Source organism: Silurus meridionalis, chromosome 27 (assembly GCF_014805685.1).
Source record: "Silurus meridionalis isolate SWU-2019-XX chromosome 27, ASM1480568v1, whole genome shotgun sequence".
Classification (NCBI taxonomy): domain Eukaryota; kingdom Metazoa; phylum Chordata; class Actinopteri; order Siluriformes; family Siluridae; genus Silurus; species Silurus meridionalis.
In genome coordinates this window covers 8,816,349-8,833,064 of record NC_060910.1, presented here as the reverse complement: position 1 = coordinate 8,833,064, position 16,716 = coordinate 8,816,349, and the positions used below count along the sequence as shown (strand labels likewise).

Here is a 16,716-nt window from a genome sequence, read left to right as displayed (position 1 = left end):
GTTTCACATGCTATTGGCCCAATCCAATTGTGCTGGGGCTAAACATCACCGGTTCTGGGAAGCCCTGCTTGAAATCTGTGGTTCATAACTGAACATGGCACATCAATCATCTGAGATTGAAGATAGACATTCCTCAAACTGGCTGCCTAATGCGATTAAGGTACTGCCAGTCATTTTAAAGTTGTCCTTATTTTAATTTACAGGATTGCAGAAAGATTTATTTGACCGAAGAAACTAGAATGTGAGGTTATTATTTTTTATAAAAAGTCAAGTACATTTAGTGTGGACTAAACGGTTTTATTTTTTATTTTTGGCCATTAAATTGTACTAAAAGAGAGGCACACAGTAGCATGCACCTCCCAACACACATATACACTTGTTCCAGTTACTCACGGTTCATTACCGTGCCGCTTACATCTCTTTGTTCATTTTATTCATGAGAATGAAGCTGTTCACTGTTCCAGATTTCAGGCAACACCTGGCCAGAGTCTGGTCACATGACTCTGAGGTCAGGCCCACATTTCCACACACACAATGGCTGGCTTTGTGCTCAGGTGTACAGCATGGCTCCTATGTGATACACACTGTGTGACACAGAAGGAGAGGGTAGAATGTCTGATCTGCTCTCGTCCTACCTCAAGACACACAGCTCGAAGTGTCTGAACCTCTTCCTGATGCAATTCTGTGCAAATGGCACACTTACATTACTCCTGAATTGTGAATTTGGACTTTCTCCTTGGCTTAACTTATTCTCATTATGATTTGTCAAAAGTGTCATTTTTGGGAGGGAACATAAAGTGCAGCTAGACAATAAAATTCCATCACGGGCTGAAATCCTATTGCCATATGTGATATGTTTATGTCAATCAAATGTCAGCAGGACATTCTGGTTGTCAGAATAAACCTGGTACATGTTTTATTTCTTTATGTAAATTATGTTTATAAATTCATTGTTTCTTATTATTTATTTGCTTACTGCATATATAGCAGGAGTTAGAATTTATGTCATTTGTATATATATTTATATACACTGTATCTACAGTAATTATTCTGACACCACTAACAGGCCAGTCAATCAAAGATGATTTCAATGTGATAAAACCGAGAGCCAGAATTAAATAAAATGGATTCTATTAACTAATGTGATATGGACTCTTTTACTTGTAAATGTTACCTTACAACTACAAACTATCAGGAATCTCAGTAGCTATTAAATTACAGGAATGTAATAATAAGTCCAAGTGCAGCTCTCTCTTGGTGAAATATTGTTAGAGACACGTTTTAACATTTCAGTTGTCCTAAGACTGATCACTTTAATATCGACCATATCAGAAATTCCATCATCTACAATTCAGAAGAACAAATCACACACTGCAAACGTCTAGAAAAATGAACAATTTATTGTACTTCATAGTGCAAACATATTCAAGTCATTTTTGATCCAAAATATTTGTACAAGCAGAAGGCAGTAAAATCATACATTGTATATTGAATTCACTTGTATAAAACATTCAAGTCATGTATCTTGTGTTAATCCAGATGCCACTGTGGATTTACTTCGGCTCCGGCTGCTATTTTGTATGGTTCGCACTTCACAAACCTATACACATAATCCGGAAAACTTTTAAAGAAGAGTCCACCCATCCAGATGACGATGAAGATGTGGCCCTTAGATTCAGGACATATTTATAAATAGGTTGAAGTCATCATCCGATCTGCACCTGAGGATAAAAAAGTAAATATCAAATACAAATACATCCTGCGTGCACGAGTAAGCCATCCCTCAAGGCTTCCTGCATAGCTAATGTCTCATAGCTATCTGAAAAAGGTTCTCCCGAGAATTCTTTGTGTTAGGGAACATTTAAGTTTTTCTGTCAATGTGAAAAACATCAAATCTTTTAGGACAAATTTCATTTAAGGAATTTTAAAGCATCATCAGAAAAAAAAAAATAGACCCATTTTAAATACTTGTTAAAACCTTTTGAAGCGTCTGTTAGTTCATGTATGTGGAAGAGGGCAGTTAGTGCTTTCCTCTGAGTATGTTACATGTTATGTTGCAGAATCTTATATAGCAGTTTTAAAATCTGCAATTAGCTGACTTCCTGTTTATAAAAAGAATTATGTTATCCTTCAGCATCCTTGGTTGGTATGGAAAGGAAAAGCTAGCTAATGGGTGGGAATTGGTTAATGATTGCCCTACAACTAGGCTCTTCTTTCTTTATTTTAAACAGAGCATAAAGTGCATTTAAAAAACACATAAAATGTTACTAATTTAGAAATTACTGTGAGAGATGTACAAAGATTATTGTACACCAGTATTGAACATATTTAAATGAAATTCTCTCTAATTGCCAGCAACGGTTGTCTCAATTGCCAAGTCAAATCCTTGTTTTTCAAAGCAATAACTATTGGCATTCAAGTCACAATTCAAGACCGATACCGATAAGTCCAAGTCCAGTCTTTTAAGTTTCGAGTCCTACACAGATCATAATGTGCACTTTTTGTGCCAAATTTGAGTCCAGATATTAATTAATAGTAATAATAATAATAATAATAATAATAATAATAATAATAATAATAATAATAATAATAAGTATATCATGCACACTGTTCATCACTTCCTAACTAATTTTTCAACAGAAATATATGGGTATTTGAAAGACGCATAAACCTGACTACAAACACTTGATATTTTAATTCAGTTTTTATACAAGATGAGCTTTAGACTATTTATAATAAGGGTACCCAGCAATCTCAGCTCAATTTGGCTCTGTGTTTGTATTTCATTTGAGAAACTCAAATTTAGAGTTGTTTTTGCATCTTTTGTTGCATCATGTGTTTGAAATTCTTGAACCGCAACTTCCTATTTTGCAGCTCTATTGTTGTTGCAAACAACCCAATCTTTGTAGGCAAAGTACACTCAAGTCCACAACACTGATAACTGCAAGGTGAGATCAAATGTGATCAAAAGTCAGATGTGGTTTTTTTATATTATTTTTATTTTATTTAACAAGAATAACTTATTAATGAAGTGACAAATTAAGCTATAAGTGTAAAGAACATCTAATTTAAGTACAAAAAAGTGCTTAACTTTCCATACAATGTTTCATGTTTTTATTACTTTTTCAATAAAGCCGTGCTGATGTCATCTTTTTGTTTTTGTTTTTTAAACCCTCATCCATATATACTCCATAATTTTGTATGAAATGACCAATAAGCCAGGGGCCATATATATCAAATGTCTACAGGATTTCTAGTCTAATTGCATTCATTAAAAAAAAAACTCTAAACTTGGGAACCCCAGAGACTTGTTATATTTCACTCTTTAAGATCCTTTTACTGTTTTTTGTTTACTGTCACTCTTAATTTAACAAATTGCTGTAAAAAAAAGTACTTTAATAATTATTATTATGTAAAAAAAATCAAAGTACAATTAAATCATATAATACTGTATCTCATATCATGGCACTTTGACCAAAAATATTTGCTCTATTCAACCCTGCATGCATGTGAAAAATGCGTACATAAATGATGAAGCTTCAAACTTAATCATAAGAGTTGCATTCAGAAACTTCACTGCTTTGAGGAATGAAAAAGATCTCAAAGGTCTTAAGATGCCATGTATTCAGTGTCAACAAAGAGGGGAACAATAATGGCTGACAGGTGCCCTTCCCATTTCAGGTTGCACTTTTGTTCCACTGCGCCCTGAGTCTTCTCACATGGATTTTCTTACTATCCCTATTACCTGATAAGAAGTTTCCTGTTTTATGTGAGCAACATGGGTCTGGGAGTGTCTTGCATTTTTAGCCTTCTGTTCATTTCGATCATGCTGCTTTCATATAAGCAAGAAAAAAAGAAATTGATAGGATTTCACTCCCACCTCCTCCAACAGTCCTCTACAAGAGTATTACTATATTAGGTTTCAACATAACTACATTGCACTAAGGAAAATATGCGAGATCAGCAGAAATGTCTGTGGGAACCTACTGAGACGTACGTGACATTAGCAAGGTGCTAGCTGTTATTTTGCTTTCCTGAAAGAGTTTGATCTAAACAGACCATTTATCATTTGTGGTCCTGTATTCTGATCTACATAATAACATTCACAAACATCCACACACAGTTTTAAAATCTGGTTACCTACAAAGCTGCTGCCATAGAAGTCACAGAAAGTCCTAAATACTGTACTGAAAAGTAGACTTTTGGCTAAAACTTGTATAATAAACAACAAAATGAAATCTAAACCCATGTGGCTTGAGATTAGTTTTAAGTTTCAAAAGATAACTTCAAGTTTTCATGATCTTTGTGTCGGAAGTTTATAAAAGCTTACTTAAAGCTTAAATTTAACTAAAGTAAAGGTCTAGGTGTAACAATAAACTGACTATTGTCTTTAGATATAGTTTAAGAAATTCTTACTTAGAACTTAGAATTAGACAATTCTCTGTGAGAAATTAGTCGTTTTATTAGATACTGGGAAGTAAATAACGTCAAGTCAAGAAAATATTGGCTTTCAATGAGATCTAAACAAAAATAATAATTTAAAAAAGTATCCTAATTATTCATTCATTTAATTATTGCTTTATCCTGGGCAGGTTTAAAATAGAACTTGGAAATATTCAACATAAAATAGGTATACACCCTGAATAGGATGCTAATCCACCATGAACACACACATTCACACTCATCCACACAGAGGAGCAATTTAACATAGCCAAACCACCTACTTATATGTTTCTGACTGCATTTGTATGAAACACTATGAAGGCGAAGTAGAAGATAATGTTTTTACCGTCTCTCCTGCTTCCATTTCATAATGGAAAACTTGAATCCACATAATCTTTCAAAATATCTTTTTCTAATGGCTGGTATAATAATAATAATAATTCTAGGTAAACAAGAAAACATTCTACACTCTTCGAATGTTATACTTGTAAAAAATAAAAGAAAAAAACAGGCTCAAAGTTCATTCTTTTATATCTGACCCATTTCCTTAAATGTACTGCTTTCCACTTTCGCCTCTTGACACGGTTCCAAATCCTAGCTGCTTGATTGCTTCAACAGATTTCACAGAAGCAATTTTTCATATACCCAACTATAGTAACAATTACACAATAACAAAAAGTACTCCAGTTTGATAGGATACTATAAAATCGCCAGCTACAGACTGTACCATTTCTTTGTGATAGTGAAAAAAATAAATAATACAGGCTGATCAACATCACAGTGTTTCATCATCTTCTCCCTGGTGCTGACTCAGCACAAAGTGCATAACAAATTTAAGTGTAACCTCCATTTCACCTCCAAGGTGACATCCACATACTGTCTATCACCTTAAGGTAAGTGATCAACACACCCATAACCTCACTTTCTGGCAAACCATAACCCCCAGCATCCTTCCTCAGTGTTGAACAGCAAACCTCTCCTCAGTGCTGAGTGCTTCCATTAAACTAAGTAGTCCTCCGTATTTAGCCAGCATGGCAGATTCTCAACACAGCTACTAATAAATAGTCCACTTCAACATTCAGTAATGCCTACTGTCAGTAGACAGATAATAAAATACATTATTCTAGAAACGAACGTGTTAATTTGAACTGTATAGCATAAATAATCAAATGGACCCATTATCAGTTGTGATGCAATTTGTTTAGGCTAGGGTCTCATTCTAGCAATTGTGCACTAGGGTCAGAAAGTAAAAGCCTCAGAAATAAGAAACAGTTATTTGCTGAGTTGGTGTAACATATAGTATAAGTAGTAATATTTATGCACATATTCAACCAATGGTCACAGAAGTGTTTGACAAATAATATGGATTGATTGCAAATGCATTTCCATTGAACTAATAGTAGGAAGCATCTGCAAGTCTGTCTCAGATCTAAAAAAAGTTTAAAACTGGTGACTCACATTCTTAAATTACTTATGCACTTTTTTAGCATGTCATGACTTTGGGGATTAATTATTTCTCAAATCGCTTTCTAGTAACCCAAAGTGTGACCCTTTGCTTTATTTAACATGAATGAAAAGATATCTCATACTAACCTTTACTCTCAGCACAGTGAGCAAGCCATCTCTTCTTTGACCCCTGTCTGCCATCTCTTCTCACCTAGAATTAGAATAAACAGTAGCATGTCAGATGAAAGAACTGCAGATGGCTCCATATTGCCAGTCTAATCAGATCAAACTTTATATTCTTGACCTACTTTTCCTCCCACGTACATCCTTTTTTGCTATGGTAGATAAACCCATGCTCCCAACACACTTTAACAAATATATAAGCAAAGTGCAGCATGTTGTGCATTCTGCATCTCCCCTCCCAGCCGAGGTACACTGAAACTGCTTCAGCTATTATAAATCATTCAATGCACAGACCATTCCCCCTTTAAAGGGGTACATTAGCCTTTACACTTAACTCTGGTTAGAAATCCACTCTTCAGTGATCGTTGTGTTGATGTGTCATGACCTGTGACCCTGTGATCATCTCCTGAGTCATATCAGTAAACGATCTATAGTACAGTTGTGCCTATTAATGATCACCCATGAAAACAATAAAAGACTAAGAACTCCATTTTCCTGCAGTATAATGCAATTTAGAGATATAATGCTGGTATATTGCTGGGCTTTTTTCTATTATTACACAGTTGCTATTTTTGTGGTCAGAAATAAATGCTAAAATGACTAGAGTAGCGCAACAAGGGCTGTAACGTTCAAAATCTATCATCAGTGTGATATTTTTAAATCCATTGAGAGCAAAATCTAGTGTATATTACGGCCTATGGGGACCTTGATGCTAAAATAGTATTCTCCTGTCCAATTTCTTCCAACCCAGTTTTGCTGATGCAGACTATTAACGTCACGCCATTTCAATATCAAGAGGCTTCATATTTAAATAGTAGCTAAATACAACCGAGTGAATCTTTTTATTTACAAACGCAAACAGCACAGCTGTAGCTGCCAAATGTGAATCAGACAATTGATGTGTAATTACTTGGGGTCTGTCATTTAATTAATACATTCAGTTTAATGTCTAACAAAACTAATTCATTACTAATTGCTACCAAGTCCAGGAATGGGCTGATACAGATGTCATAGAGACTCGCACATGTAAGTAAATGCCCATGAAAGTGCGAAAGGAAACAGAAAGCACATTTATTATAAGTTCTGCCAGCCAGCTGGTTATTTCTACCCCTACAATATTGCAGTGAAATCTACAAGTGAATCTAATAGTATATTATTATCAAAATATTACTGTTCTGAGCTGCATTCGGTTTTAAAAAAACAAGGAGCAAAGACGGGAAACACAAGATGAGATTGTTCACATTGTCTGGATCACCTAGCATACATTGTGAAATTGTATTCTTTCAAATGATGTTGCTTTATGTATGAGAATATACATAAATGCGCAAAGATTATATAATGCTCTGGTCTTATACTTGTGTTTGTGGTAAGGTCAGGTAAAACTCACCATGTCATTTAGTAGGCAATTTAGGATACAAACTCACTACTTAATATCAGAAAGAATACTGTAAAGTAGCAGCAGAGACAGTTTAGCTTGCGAATGAGACAGCAAGAGGCAGGTTAGCGTAAAAATGAATACTGTCTACAGACCTGTAATACAATACTGTGTAGGCTTTATTGCTAAGATTATACACCATCAGTAAAAAAAAAAAGATAATGAGCGTGCCTGAACATGAATAAAAAAAAAAAACACACTCTCCCTGGGGAAAAAGAAAGATATCTGTCTCTATACAGGATTTCAGTTTTAATGTGACCAGGACATAGGACAATAAAAAGACAGCAGATATGCATGCACCCCCCCTTAAATCTTTCTCTCGATCACTCTTTCTTTTTCTGCTTTGCCCTGGGCACCAATAGGTTGGTATCACCTTGGCAGGCTGGATCGTTACCATGGAGACTTGGTTAAACCTCAACTCCGCCACTCTACAATACGGGTGAGGCCATGCATTTGGGCACACACACACACACACACACACACACACACACACACACACACACACACACACACAGGTAGCCTCACAACCATGCCTTGTCCGAGAATCTCTAATCTTTTCTATGTATGTAAATTCACTCATGTTTATCTTAGGAACAAGAAAATGGCCTTTTCTCCTAATAGAATCCTCGAAACAGGGACATGGTTAAGGAGTTACTTACAAAACCAAATGGTTGTATAATATTAGCAGCACTTTTTAAAAGCACAATTAGTATTTTGGACACAAGTACACTTAAAAAAATTTTCTCTAAATGTATTTGTATTGAATTTTATGAATTTGGGTGTGCATCGTGTGTGTGTGTGTGTGTGTGTGTGCATGTGTATCTAGGGACGTGGAGTTCAGACCACAGTTCATCCAGAAGTGATTCTTTTCATTTGGTATTATAAATAATTTAACGGCGAGGCTGTTCTCTACAAAAACAGCACTTGCAGTTACATACACCATGTAGGCCACACACACACACACACACACACACACACAAAACCTAGAGATGTAATACCAATCACAGATATTTTGTTGCCATGATTAAGCAGTTGTACAGCATATTCTTACAAATGTCGTCAGCTGCTTGCAATAAAATGCATAGCTATATTGTATATATCACACACAGTTGTAAACACAATTTTCAGCAAAAAAAAAAGACAAAAACACAAAGGGTTAATATTCAAGCGTGAGGTCTACTCCTCTTTTTTTTTAACCTCTTTTGTAAATCCAAGATGGAAGCACCATTCTCGAATGCATACGGTAAAAATAATCCTCCATGATTGGAGGGTTGAAGTGTCAATTATTCTTATGCAAATGTACCCAGTTTCTCACGTTTCCAAAGAGAAAGACCACAGATGGCTACACAGAAATCTCAACGCAAGCCTACCAGACAAAAAAGAGCTTGCATAATGTGATGCCGTGATTTGCATGTCTGTCGTCCACCGCAATGAAAAAATCAAGCACAGCGGATAGGGTTAATGCAAACGTAAGTTCCTTGAAAACAGACAATTTGGATACGCTCATTAAAAGGATACCTTATTTACATATATCAATGCCAAAATAGAACATTAGGGAGCTACAGCTATTTCTTGCAATTTGATGATAAAATGTGTAAAAAAAAAAAAATATATATACAAATTCTGTTCTCTTTTTATTCAGTTAGCATGCAACTGATAAGGAAATCTGCACCTGTAACATTTTCACCCTTCAAATAAATTTAACATTGAATATGTGACATATTTTGTCATGCACTGGATGACGAGAGGACCACTCAGACCTAATTACAAATCTGAAGCGTTCATGTTAATAGAAAGGAACCTCCTGCACCTGCCAATCAAGCAAATTTCATCCTCGGAAGCAAATACGAAGTTGGTCAAAATGAGTGCAAGAAAGACCGAATTTGAAAGGAAAAGGAAGACAAATTCTAGAAGAGAAAGGCAGGGCATGAATGAAAGAACATGAAGCTGCTCTGCCAGCGTGACCCGAACAAGCCGCTAAAATGTGATTCCTGACAGTTCGCTCACACATGGGCTAAGAGACAGCAGCCTCTTTGCTTTCACACTAAAAACCATGATTTTGTCTCAGACATGTCTGCCACCTAGCACACCTGCTGCGGAACCTTTGAAACTAGAAAGACAAATATGCGGATAAGCTCCAGTAAGCTAGCATTGAAATGGTGGACTGTTAGCTTTCAGCTTCAGGAAGAAAGAGGATGTTAGCATGCTTTGGAATTAGCCGAATGTTGATGCTGATCAAAACACTGTAATATTGTGCGAATTGTCTGGAAATTCTTACAAGCAGGACACGTTTCATTGGATTGTAGTTGGAAGAAGAGCTATTGGTTAACCCCAGGTGTGTCGTCATACTAAGCTAAGAATTAACTACTTTTCCCTCTGTTCTTTTTACATGTAGGACGAATAGCATGGTTAAACACCTTCAAATGTATTCCTAGCATGAAACAAGACACAAATAAAAGAATGCTGGCCTTCCCAGCTGATGCTGTACTGGAAAATGGGTGGAAAGAAAGTGGGGAAAAAAAGCTTTTCAGCTCCAAAAGAGTGGATCAAGAAGCCTGCTGTGGCATCCTGTTACATGGTGACAATGGCGTTCTTTCAAAATGAGTTTCAACATTGCAGCCAGGTCGTCAAGTTCTGTTGATTGTCTCACACAGGGTCAAGAGCGACAGGAGAGAAGGGGATTGTAGAGTTATCTTAGACGATAATGGCAGTCTCCAATTCGAGATGGGCTCACTGTGTTAAGTTTGTTTTGACCCTTCTGTCTCCTAAAGTATTGTTGTTCAAAATGTCAGAGAACTGTCACATCATTTAAGCCATTTAACCATCTGGATGTAGGATTATGTTACCCTTTTATTTTTTTTATTTACTTCCACACTAATATTGTTATTAATAAACACTAAATTAGGGCAAGTTTTGGACTTTTGGAACTTTAATTTTTTATTTATTTATTAGGCCACCGGCCACCTGACCCAGCAACATTGAACGAAGCATGTTTATATTTATTTTATTTTATTTTAATTATTAATTCTGTTTAATTTTAGCAAATGTTCACAATGTTTTTGAAAAGTGTTTTCTAATATTATGTGCCATTTTTGAGCATTCTCAGCTAATTCCCACAGCAAGGTTAAGGTTGAGACAGGGTTAATGTTTGCATCTCTTCTAAAGACCTTGTTGATTTTATTGAATCAAAGCGCTGTGCCCTTGTTCGTTTGAATTCATACAAATTGCTCATGGCATCAGTTTCTTTTACCACAATAGCTTAGTCCAGGGGTATTCAGTTAAAATTTGTAAAGGTCCAATTACAAAGGTCTGGTATGCAACTAGCATGACTGAATGGCTACAAAAGTTACCTTTTCATTCCTAACCATGTCATGAATGTCTGTGAGAACTCTCCCCCTTTCTGAGGTAATGTCTTTAGCTAGTGTCAGGTCCGATGAGCTTCTTTCTGCTAAAATATTTTACATGAATGCATGTCATTGGATAAACCGTAACACAGGATCTGTTAAAGAAGCTGCTGGTTCATGTTTAAAAAACTAGAATCGCAAAAGTACTAATCTTTTCATTCGTTTATCAGCTTTGCCATTTTCCCCCAAGAGTTCAGCTGAAAGACATTATGGTTTTACATCTAGACTTTAATCTACCAGTTGATATTTCATGGCTTAGTTGGTTATGATTATGAAGAGTTAGTTGCAAAATTAGAACAGTTTCTGAACTATAATTTTTATACAAAGATTATAGATCAGGTTTGTGACCTAATCAAGACCTACCCAACTAATTATTCATTATAAAGGTTTAAAACTCAGTAGCATTGCTGAATCTAATGTAGCAGATATATGCATGGCCTAGATACTGTTACCTCCATCATGGACAAAGCTCACACTCACAGAGCTCTGTAAGCCAGTATCTTTTATTTTCACCTCCATCCCCAAGCCTGAAAAAATGTGTGTCTCTATGTTTGTGTGTGTCAAACACATCAAAAACCGTAAGGTGAATCCTTTTGAGCTGGCAGCACGGTTGGCCACAGGATGAATAAACATCCATGTCAGGGGAAACTGATACACTCCCTTTTCAGCCAGACGGGCCTCTCGTGGGAAAAACAGCTCGTATACAATGGACAGAGACGGCCTTTTGTTGAGGCTCTCAGAGATGTGGGCTAGCTCTTCTCTCCAGCTTGTGCCATGAAGAGACCACTCCCCTTTAGCTCACACAGTAGCTCAAACACACACTGTCTCTTACACACGCGCGCACACACACACACACACACACACACACACACACACACACACACACACAGTTTTTTTTCCTTTCTTCAAATTAAAACAACTCATTACATACTGTAAATCTATATCATTTCTTTGATTCTGCTTTGCAAAGAAATAGATATTTATAAAATAAATAATCAGGAATAGGAAAGGGAAAAAGTGTGTAGCTTAGCCCATGGTTAACCCACCCCCAGAGGGGGTTTAACACCAGATCTAAATCCTTGAGATAGTGTCCTGCCATGACATCACTCTAAAAACGTCCACATGCTAGGGCCCACAGCAGGTTAGCCTGAGGGAATTTATGTACCCCTTTGACCAAGATTCAAAGATTTTAGCTTTAGACAGCCAAGGGTTTGAGGGTGAGAGGGAGCTGGGGGTGTTTCCTTATTGGGTGGGTTGTCTTTCAGTCTTCATGCTGAACCTGAACTTGACATTGATGATTTTCTCTCTTACAGCCCAAGAAATCACACTGGGTCATTGCATGAGAGGAAAGTGTTTTCCCACACACTGCCAGTCATTTTAAATTTTTTTTAAGGTTTGAACACAGAAAAGAAAATCCTTCAAAGTCCATTTACAGAGGTGCACTATTTATCCTGCATTTATGCTTCTGTAAGTCATTTAAAGCATTCCTGCTGATTACCACACTATCACGTTATTATATTACATTATTATATTATATATTGTTAATTTTGATGTTTTAATTGATCTGAACTACTTTTACTTGAGAAAATCAGACTCTCTTATTTTTCATCCCAGGGCAATATCATAGACACCCTCCAATACTATTCACTTGCCCAGTTGTTTGCTTTCAGCTCCAATTTGGACACACTGGATAAATTCTCAGTAGCCCATCTCAGTTATTGGGGCCTGTGTGGAGAGAATCACATGCAGTGCTGATGCTGAGACATTCTCAGGTGGATGAAAGTCCATTACTAAGCTCAGATGCTGAAATTTGAGACTTTTTTAATATTACTACTACTGATCATGTTCTTTATAAATCCAGAATAATCTTAGATAACACCTTATAACATCTTATTAACAGCTAACATAAACTTAAAAGTAGTTACGTCTTCATAAGGTCATTATAATACTTGTAGATACTAGTTGTATCACTAACACGTTCTTTAATAACCATGTGTGTAATGACTTTCATAAGCCTTAATGAATACATTGTTTGCATGTTATAATGCATGTATGTGGCTGTTATACATTATTATCAATATATTAATTAAGCAGTGCTTCTAACACAGTATGTTATACTGATATACACAGATATAATGTATGATTCTTTTTAATATATATTAAAATATATATCATGAAGAATTCCTTATGAATGCATTATAACACAATATGATCATGTTCAAAGATTAATAAAGTTAAGATCTACATTGAAAAATTTTCAATTTCTATATCTTCCTATTTGAATGAAGTTGTAATATACATAGTATATAGCGTATTCTAAATGGTTTATGTATTATAATGTATTATCACATATGATATATTATAATTTACTATAGCAGAGACTGTGAAACAGTGTCCATAATCTTTGTCACATACTGTCATGTATATAATATTGTGTAATGTGTCATTTATATTACTATTATTATATTTTTATTTTGCCCAATGATTTTAGGATCATATGGTTTTATGTATGCTTTATAATATGCAATGCATATATATTTATACTGCGAGTAATATATAGTATTTGCTCTGTCAAGTGTGCACAATAACAAATGCGTGGAAAAGTGCTTTTGTGGGGTCCTGAAATCAGGTGACCATATTTGCAAGCATTCTGTATCTTTCTTCTAAACAGCCTTACACAAGGGGGACCACCATAACTTAGTTTGTCTACCATACAAAGTTTCAGTCAAGCTTGGATGGACTCATCAGACGTCCTTTCTTTGAAACCAATGAAGCTCAAAAGACCGCCAACAAAAGAGCTAATCACTACCTCTTTCCTCAGTCCTAGAGGTTTCTCTTTTCACCATCTGGGCCTTAGATCATTTCTTACCACTAGCTGGCCTGTTTAGCGATCTGACACGGCTGTGGCTATTGTTTCTGTTTCTCTTTTTTTATGACATAACGAGGCTAGGTAATGTTTATATACTTAGAATGAACATGCACTGAGAGCATGTACAGTGTGCATGTACTGCATTTAGAATGTGAGATCTTTCCAAACATGCTAGGTCATTGACAAGTGAGAGTAATATCCATTCTGTGACATAAGATACCAATTTGCGTATGGTGATAAGTGTGTGTGTTTCAAGGACTGGATGTATGGTGTGTGTGGGGGCAGGCAGACAATGCAGCCACAGGCTCTGCTATTCTGGCTTTGACCTTGAACCTCTGTAGCCTCCATTCCCATGCATTCAGACCCTGTGTGTTTGAGTGTATGTTCTCTTCATCACGGCTTCATTTTCAAATATAATCATTCATTCAATAAAAGCACTAAAGAAGCAACGTTGTCCTCTTCTCACAAGTACCTACAGAGCCTGACTGCTATTAGAGCTGGCTAAGTTAAATTAGCTACAGCTGCTAATGCTACACCACTGATATTTGCTTCAAAATTCTTGTCATGAGCAGAGATCAATTTTTCAGTGTTTAGGCAAGTTAAGAATAAAAACTCTCGACCTGATCAGGTTTGATTTCATATAAGTAAAGTCGCAAATAATGGGGTTTGGATTTTATATTTAACTGATTTTACAATAAAATTATTCACTTCACTTAAAAAGAGCTATCAGGGTTGGACATGAGTTCTTGGCCAGGCGTGTCTAAAAAACACATTCAATTAACAAAATTATTATTGCACCACACAAGTCAACTGAATATCAACATTCATTAGTAATGTATTTTTTGGCCTTATTCTTTTGAATATGAACTCTGAGTACATACAGTTTAAAGCTAAAGCTAAAGGATAATTACTAAATGTATTTTTATCTAACAGTTTAACTAAGAGCATTTGGACGATTTTAGCTGTTTATACTATGTCTATATCTACTATGTAAGATTAACAAGTAATGTAATACTTGGTGATGCTTCTCAGATTCCCTTAAAATTTCCTTAACTGGCATATTATATATATATATATATATATATATATATATATATATATATGTGCATTATTTAGTTAACCACATTTAAATGAATGATTTTTTTTCCACAGGTTCCCCCAATTTAGTTTAATATGCTATGTATCCATGTGTACGTTATATGATTATATCATATATAAGTTAAGAACCACAGAAGCACAGTTTTAACCCAAACCCCAATTACACATTTCTCATCTTTTGAAATTTACCCTTTGGAACTTTTTCTACATAATGAGCTAATTTATCTTGTCACTCCAAAAAAGATAAATGTTGTTATTTTCACATTCTGCATATTTTTGCAGGTCTTCCAACTGAGTTAAGGTTAGTAGTGGGACTAGCAGTTGGACACATACGATGAAATCCAAACTGGATAAATGCTCACTTATTTAAACTCCTTCAAATCATATGATTTAGTTCGTATCAAATTCAGTGCATTTTCAGATCTGCTACAGAGTCTATGGTATTCCCTCCCTCATGTGTCGGCTGCACAAGCAGAAAAGCAAAAAGGATTCCTCACACTGCCCTACATTCAGCTGAGTGATCCAACACACATAGCCTTCTGTCACAAATAATTATTAGAACACCAGCCCTTCTCCTCCTCCATACACACTCTCTGAGGCTGTATTAAATATTGAAGATTTCCAACTTTCAACTTGGTGAGTGTTAAAGCGACCTGCCATCAAAAACGCAGACATACAGAAACATGCATATGTGCTTTTCCTCCTACATTGTACAAGCTAGGATGGAAACTGTCTCTATTAGAGTGCCAATTTAGCCTTTCAGCACCTTCTGCCTCGTATGATGGCTGGGATCACATCAGAAGCTATTTCTCCTCATTCTTCCCCCATGCCTATACCTGCATCATCTTACATTCTCATTTCCTCTCTTTCCCTCTTTGTCCATCCCTTTGTTCTGCTTCACATAGAGCGCATTCAAGGCGCGCACATTTTCTTGCATGTCAGCCAGCTAATGCTTTCTCAGGAGAGTGGAGTGACGCTCGCTCTGCCAGCCGCCAATGCAAGTGTCATCAGGTCGACATTAATTACTTGCTTGTGCATAATGTTTCGTCACCACAGTGATATGCCATTAACGAAAGAAGCAGGACGAATGAACGGATGCTTACTCGCCTTGCAAATGAAGCACCCGTCCAACCCCTGGCACGGATTTGGAAATAGGCTGAGTGCCGTGGCATACACGTCCCTTATTAAATTTTAATAAGGGAACCGATAATGTACCTCCGCATCTCTTTTAAACGCAACAATGGATTGGAATATGCGCAGAGGTGAACAGGGAGGGGGGCTGTTGCACGGGCGAATCCCATGGCTCGACACAAAACATGAAGACTCAAGAGATTTGCCTGATATATGACAGAGAGGGTGAGCTGCCTCTCTTAAAACTAAACAGTTTTTTTTGTAGAAATAAGGGTTCTTCTGTGTAACCATCATGCATGTTTTTTTAAATAAATGTGACTCACACCAGGCATGTGATGTTTCAGAGGCACCCACAGTAACCAAGTGAAAGTCGTGAGCAGAGCAAAGGCAGAAATCTGTAATTCAAACGTCACCCAAAAGAATCTGTGATGAAAACCCACATGTGAAAATGCAATTTCAGTTATTTGTTACAAATTTTATTACTTTTCCTCCTTTATGGATAATGCATGGTACTTCATCATAAAATGTAATAACGACTTGTAATTACTACTTTATTACCAATCATTGCTATTTCACTTTTTAGGAAGTTTCTAGAGAGTTACACATGCACACACAGGACACATGTCAGCTTCAACATAAACGCAGCCTGTAACACATGCTGTCCTGATAGAGCACAATTAGAGAAATTCCAGACAGAAGTCATCAGA

The 16,716-nt window shown here is 36.2% G+C and overlaps 1 long non-coding RNA gene across 2 annotated transcripts in view; it reads right to left on the bottom strand.

The window, feature by feature from the left end:
* Nucleotides 1-1,380: 1,380 nt before the first annotated feature.
* The window catches only part of LOC124380519, a 38,461-nt gene continuing 23,125 nt past the window's right edge, over nucleotides 1,381-16,716 (bottom strand). For both annotated transcript variants that reach the window (XR_006924693.1, XR_006924692.1), the window contains 2 exons: nucleotides 6,037-6,100; nucleotides 1,381-1,721 (listed from right to left, as the gene is read on the bottom strand). This is a non-coding gene — a long non-coding RNA (uncharacterized LOC124380519). The remainder of the gene's footprint in view (nucleotides 1,722-6,036; nucleotides 6,101-16,716) is intronic.